Source organism: Bombina bombina, chromosome 6, assembly GCF_027579735.1.
Source record: "Bombina bombina isolate aBomBom1 chromosome 6, aBomBom1.pri, whole genome shotgun sequence".
Classification (NCBI taxonomy): domain Eukaryota; kingdom Metazoa; phylum Chordata; class Amphibia; order Anura; family Bombinatoridae; genus Bombina; species Bombina bombina.
Genome location: NC_069504.1, coordinates 831,568,918 through 831,581,431, shown reverse-complemented (window position 1 = coordinate 831,581,431; position 12,514 = coordinate 831,568,918). Strand labels below are relative to the sequence as shown.

General features: G+C 37.4%; 1 protein-coding gene across 3 annotated transcripts in view; it reads right to left on the bottom strand.

Moving 5' to 3' along the window:
• PRNP (prion protein) overlaps positions 1 to 12,514 on the bottom strand; it is a 103,220-nt gene that overhangs the window by 65,558 nt on the left and 25,148 nt on the right. The window lies entirely within an intron of this gene.

Below are 12,514 nucleotides of genomic sequence, written 5' to 3'. Positions count from 1 at the left end.
AATTCCTAGAATTGTATAGTTTCTTCAGGATGGTTTGGATAAGGGTTTGTCTGCAAGTTCCTTGAAGAGACAAATCTCTGCTCTTTCTATTTTATTTCACAGAAAGATTGCTAAGCTTCCTGATATTCACTGTTTTGTACAGGCTTTGGTCCGTATCAAGTCTGTCATTAAATCAATCTCTCCTCCTTGGAGTCTTAATTTGGTTTGTAAGGCTTTACAGGCTCCTCCGTTTGAGCCTATGCATTCTTTGGACATTAAACTGCTTTCTTGGAAAGTGTTGCTCCTTTTGGCCATCTCTTCTGCTAGAAGAGTTTCCGAATTATCTGCTCTTTCTTGTGAATCTCCATTTCTGATTTTCCATCAGGATAAGGCAGTTTTGCGGACTTCATTTAAATTTCTACCTAAGGTTGTGAATTCTAACAACATTAATAGAGAAATTGTTGTCCCTTCTTTGTGTCCTAATCCTAAGAATTCTTTGGAGAGATCCTTACATTCTTTGGATGTGGTAAGAGCTTTGAAATATCTCTATTTGTTATCTTTTTTAGTCTATTTGTTATCTTTTCTGGTTCTAGGAAAGGTCAGAAGACTTCTGACATTTCCTTGGCATCTTGGTTAAAGCTTTTGATTCATCTGGCTTATTTGGAGTCGGGTCAGGCCCCGCCTCAGAGAATTACAGCTCATTCTACTAACTAGATCAGTCTCCACTTTGCAGGCTTTTAAAAATGAAGCTTCAGTTGATCAAATTTGCAAAGCAGCAACTTGGTCTTCTTTGCATACATTTACTAAATTCTACCGTTTTGATGTATTTTCTTCTTCGGAAGCAGTTTTTGGTAGAAAAGTTTTTCAGGCAGCTGTTTCAGTTTGATTCCTCTGCTTATGTTTAAGTTTTTTTCTTTTCATTATGAAAATAAACTTATAATTTGGGTTGTGGATTATTTTTTTTCAGCGGAAAATGGCTGTTATTTTATCCCTCCCTCTCTAGTGACTCTTCTGTGGAGTTCCACATCTTGGGTATTACTATCCCATACGTCACTAGCTCATGGACTCTTGCCAATTACATGAAAGAAAACATAATTTATGTAAGAACTTACCTGATAAATTAATTTCTTTCATATTGGCAAGAGTCCATGAGACCCACCCTTTTTATGGTGGTTATGATTTTTTGTATAAAGCACAATTATTTCCAAGTTCCTTTGTTGATGCGTTTTACTCCTTTCTTTATCACCCCACTATTCGTTAAACTGAATTGTGGGTGTGGTGAGGGGTGTATTTATAGGCATTTTGAGGTTTGGGAAACTTTGCCCCTCCTGGTAGGATTGTATATCCCATACGTCACTAGCTCATGGACTCTTGCCAATATGAAAGAAATTAATTTATCAGGTAAGTTCTTACATAAGTTATGTTTTTTCGCGATTGCGAAAACTACGCTAGAGTTAAGCTTGCGATAGTCTGGTTGCGTTTGTATTACAATGTCCCAAAAAAAATATTTTGAGCTAGCGGTAACCCAAAGTCGAAAATCACGATTGAGTTTTCGCATCCCCCCCCATAGAAGTCAATGAAGCAAAAAAATTTAAATAAAACAACACCCACTTTCTTGTGCAAACATGACATTCTCATTAGCGCAAATGTTCTTTACATAACGGAATATGTACTAATTATTCATAAATAAATATTTCTACATATATCTGATGGTTTTTAAAACAAATATATATTTATACCTATATAGAGCTGCAACAACTAATCGATATAATCGATAATAATCGATTATGAAAATAGTTGTCAACAAATCTCATTATCGATTAGTTGGTTGGCACACATCACCAGCTGCTTCACTTCGATAAACTCCTGCACATGGTATTGTGTTTTATGATTATGTCCTCAACTGCGGCGGTCCTCCACAGCGTGGAGGCTCCTCTTTATGCGATCGACTGTTGTACACTGAAGATTGAATGTAAGGTACCCTATATTTATTAGGGTACCTTGCATTTCTATTGGCTGAAAATTTTGAAATCAGCCAATAGGATGAGAGCTACTGAAATCTTATTGACTAATTTAAACAGCCAATAGGATTTCAGTAGCTCAAATACTTTTGGCTGATTAGTTTAGGTTTAATTTTTTTATTTTGGATAGCTTTGTTTATTTTTTTCTGTAATTTTATATTTTTCATTTTTTTTAATTTTAGCTTTGGGGGTTGTATTTTTTTTTTTTTTTTTTAAATAGACTGCCCTCTGGGCAGGCTTATCGCCTTTATATATATATATATATATATATATATATATATATATATATATATATATATATATATATATATATATATATATATATATATATATATATATATATATATATATATATATATATTATTTTTTTATAAAAAAAAAAAAACAGAACATATTCTGCTATGTGCAGAACTGCAGAACATTAGAATGTGAAATATGTACAGTTAATACACAGTTAAACATATTTATATGCATACAAATACATCTTTAGCATTGTATCTGTATGTATCTCTATGTTAAAGTACTCATATCTTTGAGCCCTTATAACTTTTTTGTGCAATATTTTTTGAATAATTTTTATTAGACAGTGTTATTATGTGTAACTGTACTTTGTAATGTATTTTTTAAGTGTTTTATGTAACTTTTTAGTTTCACAAAAGAGTTAAAAAAGGCTCATCATGGTAAGAATTATAGCATTTTCGCTCAACTTGTAATATAAGCGCAATTAAAACCACTTGCAAAAACACATCGCTGGCGCAAAACCATTTGCGCTTCACTTGTAATCTATTCCTAAATCATCTATTTCAAATACCAATATAAAGGCTAAGGACCTATTCGTAAACAATTAAATGCGCTCCAGCAGGTAAAATGGAACATTGAGAACAAATTAAAGGAGAGAAAGTTTTGGGGTAAACTGTCCCTTTAAAAGGGACAGGAAACGTCACATTTTTCTTTCATGGTTCAGATAGAGAATACAGTTTTAAACACCTTTCCAATTTACTAATATTATCAAATTTGTTAAAGTCACTTGGTATCCTTTGTTGAAGGAGCAACAATGGACTACTGGGAGCTAGCTGAACACATTGGGCGAGCCAATAACAATATTGATGTGTACAGCCACCAATCAGCATTTAGCTCCCAGGAATGCATTGCTACTCCTGAGCTTACCTATGTATGCTTTGCAACGAAGAATACCAAGAGAACAAAGCAAATTAGATCAAAAGTAAATGACGTTCTTTGTGAATCATGAAATAATATTTTTTACTTTACTGTCCCTTTAATTTCAAACGATCATCTATTGTATCCATCTGATATTTCAAAACCACCTCAGTTGACACTGATCCACTGGCTTAAATGTAGGCCCTAGCTTGATGAGGCTGAATCCTTTCTATGTGTCACAGAGAGCTGTTTGGGAGGGATCCTAAACTGCAGAAAATATATTTTTTTATTTTTTTTTAAAAGCCTTTTAATTTTAATATTGGCAGACTGTCTGCCAGTACCTAAGATGGGGTGAGGGAGGGAAGAGAGCTGTTTGGAAGGGATCAGAGGCTGGGAGGTGTCAGGTGTGAGGGTAATCTCTACACTAAAGCTAAAATTAAAGTGACAGTCTAGTCAAAAATAAACTTTCATGATTCCGATAGGGCATGTCATTTCAAAACAACTTTCCAATTTATTTTTATCAGCAATTTTGATTTGTTTGCTTGGTATTCTTAATTGAAAGCTAAAACTGGTAGTTTTAGGGTTTCATTAAAACAGAGTGTTTGTGACTTTTTTTTAGTCAAAATTTTTCTGCAGGTCATTTTGAAATTAAATAAAATTATAAATTAGGAAGTTATACTAAAGCACGAGCTCAATATACTGATTAACTGGAGAATAAAGCAATTTTTAAATTTTGATATATTATATTGCAGCAGTTAAAAAGAGGCAGTCATCAATCAATGTGCTGCTGCTTTGCAGCCCAACCCAGTATTTCTCTGTTCCCTTCAAACAGTGCTTCACTGTGGCTGCACCGTGTTAAGGAAAATTTACACAATACAGCCACAGCAAAGCGCTGTTTAAAAAAAACAACCTGTTGTGGAGCAGCGCTGTAAAGCGAAAGTGCTAACAATTCCCTCATGTGTCCTGTTCTTTCTGTAGACATGCTGCATTTTCTGTGATGACATCTCAGATCACAGCATGTTCTGCCTTGGGGCTCATAAGTAACTCCATGGGTGTGAGCACAATGTTATCTATATGGCACACAGGAACTAACGCCCTCTAGCTGTGAAAACTGTCACATGCATTCAGATAAGAGACGGCTTTCAAGGTCTTAGAAATTAGCATATGAGCCTACCTAGGTTTAGCTTTCAACTAAGAATACTAAGAGAACAAAGCAAATTTGATGATAAAAGTAAATTGGAAAGTTGTTTAAAATTATATGCCCTAGAGGTTCCGGTGGAGGAGGAGCAAGCATGTGCTGCTGAGCTACCTGCTTCAACCCTACAGCTGCTGGCGGTTTCCTTCGCGCCATATCCCAAGCCAGGGGATAGCTATTGGGATAGCCTAAGACATCGCACCTGAACCTAAACAAGCGACAAACTACACCTCGCTGTTATAGAATGATTTTCAGCCCCCTTCTATGTCTGAAATAAAAGGAACAGACACTAACCCAGGAGATACCTTTCTATCTTTAAAGATCCCTCTGCTCCCCTTTTCGGTACAAACAGACCTATACCCCTAAGACCCATGGAATTCGGCAACCACTGAGAATTTACCTGGGGTGGTCTGTACTCTACTTTCCACTGCTGACGAGGACTCACAGTAAGTTTCTCAGAGCCACACTCGCCCACTGTGCACCGTTCCTCTTTTCCTCCTGCTCTCGTGAAGTGAGCGAAGCTGAAGCTGGGTCCTGCCTCGACGGAGGACCAAGAACACCAGGCCTATCACAGGCAAGTCCGCCCACCGTAGCCGCTGATTCCCTTCCTGCTTGTTTTGGCAGCGTGCCCGGAGTTCCGGGACTGCTGTCTCTGAGTGGTGTGGGACTTCATCCGCCCTCCCGAGGCGGCCTCCCTCTGAGGCTTACCGCCGGATTTCGGCTGCAGCGCTGACTACTCCATCCCTCTCCCACCGGTGCTGCGTGAGAGGGATTGGAGCTTGTGCTACCCCAGGGCCAAGAACCAAGGAAGGAATCCCTGCTCGAGAAAGGCTCGCCCTGCCACCTTCTCCCCTCTCTCCCACCGGTGCTGCGTGAGGGAGGGAGAGCTCGCTAGGTGGCCCAGGCTGAGACCTGGAACTGCTGGAGGTGAACCTGCTGGGAACAGGTTTACCTAGGAGAGACAGCCACTGTTATTATAAGAAGCCCATCTTCCAGGACAAGATAGGTCACGGCGTGCAGTGAGCGAGGAGAGGTGAGTCTACTTTGCCCCCTAAACCCAGAACTGTACAATTCAGCACATAACGTATAATTTAAAGAGCTGTATGGGCGAAACAGGAAAAGAAGGGAAGAAAAAAGAAAAAAAAAGGGGAGCAGATAGGGGAATGGTTCAACTTTTTCAGCATAAATATTAAGCACTCTCCTTCTTGAAATGATAATGAAAATTGAGTAGCTTTATTTCACTCATAGCTCACTCAAAGGAGACATCCCTTTCAGCTTGTTGTTAATTCTACTAACTTTTGCATGAACTCCTGAGAAAACTAACACATACAAGCATGAGCCACTTGCCTTCTATTAAATGTATTTGCTAAAAATGCTGCTTGCTATGCTTTCTGGCTGAGAGATTAACAGATACCTGCTTCTATTACTAAGACTTTGCTATTAACTAACATGGACAATTTTGCATATGTTGCTTGCAGAATAATAAGCTAACCGCTGGACATCTCTTTTTTTGCAATACTCTGCCTCATTGACTATCCAAGATTATAGAAGCCTTAAGGACAAGATAATAGTTTATAACTTCTCTTAACTGCCTAGGTTTAAGGTCATGCTTTTCTTTTTTTTTCTCTTTTCTTTTTTTAAAACTAGTACTAACCTGAGTAAAACTAAGTTTTTTGTACTTTTCTTGCAAACAAACACTTTGACTAAAGTTAGACTACAAGTTTAGAGGTGTATATACAGAAAGCACCCCATATCAGAGGCATATCAAAATTTTGTAACAAACAAGGTGTGCAAAATAGTGTGTTATCAACCTTTACTTGCTGATCTTACTTGGTCTTGCAGATTAGTAAAACTATCGTCTAACTGCATTAATGTCTAACAGAAACATCAATACTATTTGCCTGAAAAATTATTTGATAAGGTTTGTTGTAATCAATAACGTTTTTTTATTTATGCTTTTTCTTCTCTTTTTTTTCTTATATAAGATAAAAGGTGATTTTTCATCATTAATAGGCAGGCGCACTGTCCAAACACTAACTTGCCCAAGTTGCACAGTTAGACAGTAGGGAAAATAAGACATAGGTTACCCTTCTTCAAGAACTACATATAACGGTTGGATATAATATATCTCAGTCATCAAGATAAAGAAGGTCTAACATAATAATAAACATAGGAGAATTAAAGTACATCTCGACCTGCTCTGATTAAATTACTCTCTTCTTAAAGTTAAAAATTGCAGTCTCTCTGACTGGCGTGGGGACTTCTACACACAGGAAGCCACATCCACTACCTCACTAAAATAAAAAATAAATAAATAAAAAAAAAAATTTTTATTTTTTTTCTCCCCCTCACCTCCCTCACTCCTTCCTACCTCACTCCATCACCCCCTTACCCTTCACTTCCATATCCCTTTCCCAATAAAAGCACTAAGCTTTTATAGCACAATATTAACTGATCACTATCTAGATTACCACCACATCTTATGGACAAATTTTTTCATAGTCACTCCCGGACTCCCCCGCTAGCCATGACAGCAAAAACAAGAGAAAGAAGAAATAAAAATAGCACAGAAACATCTATGGAGGTACAACCAACCCCTATTAACCCTTTAGTCACCAACGAAACCTTTAATATGCAGGCCCTGGTGACAAATATTGCAGAAGCCTTAAACCCCAAATTTGAAGCCCTTAGGGCAGAGATTAAGCAAGAAATTACACTGTTGTCCCAAGAACTGAGACATTTCACTAGTAGGATTAATGAAGTGGAACAAAGGGTGTCTGATCTTGAGGACCTTACCTTTACACATAGTACTAGCATAGACTCCAATGCAGCGTCTCTATCTAAAATGAAAATTAAAATCGAAGATTTAGAAAACAGGGCCAGAAGAAATAACATTCGTATTATTGGGCTACCGGAGGGGAGACAACCTGAGAATTTAAATTTGTTTATTACAAATACATTGGTACAACTACTTAAAATCCCCCCCAGCAACCCTCAAATAGTGGTAGAAAGGGCTCACAGAATAGGGAAGCTTCAGGTTGATAATAGGGGTAACAACAGACCCAGGCCAGTAATAGCCAAATTGCTTAATTTCAGTGATAAAGTAACTCTTCTGCAATATTTTCGCAAGAATCAGCCTATTATGTTTAAAGACAGTAAGCTTCTCCTATTTCAGGACTATTCGGCAGAGACGTCATCTAGGAGAAGAAATCTTGCCCCAATCTGCTCTAAATTTATTCAGCAGGGTTACCAGGCCCTAATTAATTACCCCTCTAAACTTAAGGTTATTGCCAAAGGAGAAGTCCATTTTTTTGAGAATGCACAAGAGGCAGAAAAATTATTAACCCAATTAAACTCTAGTGAGTAAACTGAAGAAATATCAGTGACTCACTGACTTTGTTGTTACCTCATCTTAAGTTAGGGATGGCAGGGAAAACGGTAATAAAGGTGTCTTGCGGGAGGTTCCCCCTTTCTTTTTTTTTTTTTCTCTCTTCTTTCTTTCTTTTCAATTCTATCTATCTATCAAAATAAATGGTCAACTTTAAAATAGTATCGTGGAATGTAGGGGGTATTACCACTCCTATAAAGAGGAAATCGATTATTACCCAACTAAGAAAAATGAATACAGATATAGCTTTCCTCCAGGAGACTCATCTTAACTTAGAAGAAGTATTAAAATTAAAAACATTGTGGGTTAAGGAAGTTTTTGCTGCACCGGGACAGGGGAGGAAGAGAGGGGTAGCCATTTTGGTAGGAAAAAGGATTAATGCAGAGATACTACATGTTGTGACAGACCCAGGGGGGAGATCAGTGAGTCTAAAAATAAAAATCAATAATCGTGTGTTTACAATGTGTAATGTTTACGCGCCTAATATCCTTGACCCAGAGTTCTGGAATCAAGTGCAGACTGAAATATTCTCTATATTGGAAGGTAACCTTATTCTTGCAGGAGACTTCAATATGGCCCCACAGTGCCCACTTGACAGGCTGAGACTAAACACAAAACAAAAAAAGCATAAAAAAGATAATCTGGAAACTAAAAATTTTTCTAGGCTTATGCAAAACCTGGGCATTAAGGACATCTGGAGGATGCAAAATCCCGATGTTAGAGAATACTCTTGCTTATCCAAAGCTCATAAAACACTATCAAGAATTGATCTTTTCCTGATAGACGATAGATTGTGCACATATGAGGTTAAAGCAAAAATTCTTCCTATTAGTATCTCTGATCACGGGCCAATTACCCTAGATCTTCAGGATAAGCAGCCCAAGCTTAAGCTAAATCGTTTTTTTTTTCCTTCTCACCTTGCATCAGATATGAAATTTAAGAACTGGTTGAGAGCCAAGTTCACTGACTACGATCTCTGTAACTCAGAGTATAGAGATCGTCCTGCCATATTTTGGGAGGCAGCAAAGGCTGTAATACGAGGTGAAATCATAGCCTATATGGCAATACTGAATAAAAAAATGCAACAAAGAGAAAAGGAACTAACCAATGCAGTAATAAACGCATATAATAGATTCCTTCTTGACCAAAACTCTGCCAACTGGGCTAAGTATAACAAAGCAAAAAGTAACAAAGATGATTTCTTGTTATACAGAGAAACTCAGAAAGAGTTAAAATTACAGTCTAAACTATATAAGTATGGTAACAAGTCTGGGAAACTCCTAGCTAAATTGGTCAAAAGTGAAAAAAAATCCTCAATTATTGAGAAACTGGTGCTAGGTGACAAAGAAGTATTTAAGCATGAGGAGATAGCGGAAGAAATGGAAAAATATTATCAAGAATTGTATCATTCCAGACCCTCTGACCTAGGTCAAGCAGAGGACTTCTGGAGCAAAATATCAGTACCTAAGATATCCACTGATTCAGCTGGCACCCTCAATGCACAAATCACAGAGGAAGAAATTAAAAAAACAATTTCCGACCTTGCTCTGAATAAAACCCCTGGGCCAGATGGGCTACCTAATGAACTATATAAAATTTTATCTTCTGAAATATCAGCCCATCTTTGTGAGCTCTATAATTCTATCTATATAAATGGAGGAGAGATGTCGAAACTTTTCACATCCTCCTATACAACTTTGATACTCAAGAGTGGAAAAGATCCAACTTTAAGGGAGTCATATAGACCAATTGCTTTACTAAACTCCGATTACAAGATCTTCACATCAATTATAGCCCAGAGGTTACAAAAAATATTAGGCGATATCATCCATAAAGATCAGGCCGGGTTCTTAAACTCTCGAAACTCTGCAGCAAAAACCAGAGAGATTCTGATAACATCAGAATACTTTTTTAACAAAAGGGAAGGGGGGGAAGGGACCCCACCAGACCTGGCGGTTATCTCGCTTGATGCCGAAAAGGCTTTCGACTCCGTTCATTATAATCATCTTTTTGTCTCTTTAGCAAAGTTCGGATTTACAGGAAGCTTTTTTGACTTCATTAAAAACTTATATAATCAGCCCTACACAAGGTTAACTGTAAATAATTTAATATCCTCTCAAATTGTATTGGATAGAGGAACCCGCCAGGGCTGCCCCCTTTCCCCTCTTCTCTTCAATCTCTCCATTGAACCTCTGGCAATCGCAATTAGGCAACAACTTGAAGGCATTAAAATTGAGAACTACGAAATAAAGTTAGCTTTGTATGCAGATGATATTCTTATATATTTATCAAACAGCAAAATTAATCTTCCTAAGCTACTACAAATTATTGACCAATTTGGCTCTTTTTCAGGCTACAAAGTAAATACTACAAAGTCAGAATTACTCTGGCTCAGGAAAAACAACTCCTCTCCTAGCAATATCCCTTTTCATCTAGTTAAAGACTCATTCAAATATCTGGGTATTAACATTCCTAGTGACCCAAAAGATTTATACAAGCTTAATATCTTACCAATTATATTAACATTTAGAGAAAAGCTCAGAAATTGGGCGGGTTTACCACTCTCTATTTCTGGACGGATAGCACTTTTTAAGATGGTCCTCTTCCCTAAGTTGCTTTACGTGCTACAGAACACAGCGATAATGCTTTTAGAAAGGGATATACGAATAATAAATAGCCTGCTCAGAAGGTTTATCTGGCAAAAAGCCAGGCCGAGAATCTCACTGAATAAATTGTCATCTTCTAAAACCTACGGAGGCTTTGCATTACCAGATATCAGGTTGTATAATTTGGCTTTCCTAGCGCGATTTGTAGCTGACTGGATCTTCTCCAAAGATTATGTCTTGAATAATAAACTTGAAGAAAAAATCTGTTATCCATATGCACCCATAGCTCTTTTACACTGCGAACCAAAAGAATGGCCAGCTAACATTAGAGCACTTAAAATGCTCTCAAACCCCCTGAGGGCCTGGAGGAGAATAGGGAAGCTCATGGACCTAAACTGTCAGATATCTCAATATTTACCTCTAAGAGGCAACCCTAAATTTCAGGCAGGCCTTGATTCAGCTGTATTTAAACACTGGCACACTTTAGGTTTAGACAAACTTATACAACTTGTGGATCAAGAGAGAAAATGCATTAAACCATTTGATGAACTTAAAAATAACTTTAACCTCTCCAACAAAGATTTTTTCGCATATTTACAGGCAAGGCACTATATTACAGATATCATGAGGGCAGTTAACTGGCGCTGGGACCTAGGAAGCTTGGAGGGCTGGCTCACCCTGGTAAGGAACGGGTTGATGTCAATCACTCCATGTTACCATCTACTGGGGGAAGGCAAAGGGAAGCATCTTCTTGAAAAACTAACCCAGGACTGGAATCTAGTCCTGGTACAGGACCACATTGACAGCCGATTCATAAAAACATCTATCTGTAGGATATCTCAAGCTACAATCTCAGCCATCTGGAGAGAGGCTCATCTGAAACTCATTCACAGATATTATTATACCCCTGAGAAAGCATTTAAGTTTATGAATTTAAATTTTGATAAATGTCCCAAATGCTCTAAGGAGGCTGCAGATTTGAGACACATGATCTGGGACTGCCCACTGATTAGACAGTGTTGGTTTAAAGTTGAATTCTGGATAAAAACGTCACTTGGAATCTCCCCTCTGGGTCTATCATTGATCCAGATTATATTTTGTTTAAATAACCAAGAAGAACATACCCCCAATGAAAGGCTAATTACCTCAATTATTTTAGCAGTCAGGTATTTAATTTTTAAGAAATGGAAGTCAAGAAATTTACCAACAGTTCCAGAGATTAAAAACTTTCTTAAAAAGCAATGTATCTTAGAGCAGCGAGAAACCAACATTGATAAGGAACTTGATATCCAATCTTTCCTTAAAAAGTGGGCACCATTTATTAAATCACTTACAGCGCCAGAGATTGACCAAATAATATTTCCCTTCCAGAATTCAGAAATGGTACTACTGGGAATATGGTAAAGTGAGGTTTATTCTAATTTCTCTCTCTTTCCCCTTGATGTGGTGTTAGAGGATCTTCTTTTCTCTTTACAAAATTTTTTATTTTATTTATTTTTTTCTCTCTCGCAAGATTAACCTTGAACATGTTGATACTATCGTGACCTGAGATAGCCTAGGATCTTACCAACAAGATATGAGTCATAATGTATACTCCCTGAGTTAACGATAGATGCTTAGAGGAGGAGGGGGAGGGGGGAGAGGGAAAGATTGCTTTGGGACCTGTTCCTGGCCATTGTTTATGTTGTTGTTGTTCCCGTTGGGGGGGAGGGGAGGGAAAGGGAATAAAAAATGGTAAAATATACTCCAACAGAGAAATTATAACTATTAAGGAATGACAGAATGGAATTTAATTCATAATATTTTGCGTTTTGTTTGCTGATGTTTTTTGACTGTTTATTCTTTGTTTTGGAAATCATTGAAAATGTATAAACCTGTTGGAGTTCAATAAAGATGATTTAAAAATTATATGCCCTATCTGAATCATGAAAGTTTAATTTTAACTAGTCTTTCCCAGGCAGTTAGCTATTCCTTCCCTCTTCACTGCCCAGACTATGGTGAAAACAATTATTAAAAGGAAAGGGTGTCTGAACACATATTCAAGGACTGAGTGGCTGAATGTCTTCCTTGCTGCCAGAGGGTGCAAGCAGTTCTTTTATAAGGTTCAAGTTTATTTAAACTGTGATTATAAATTATTTGGATTACTGAATCCCAGACGGTTAAATCA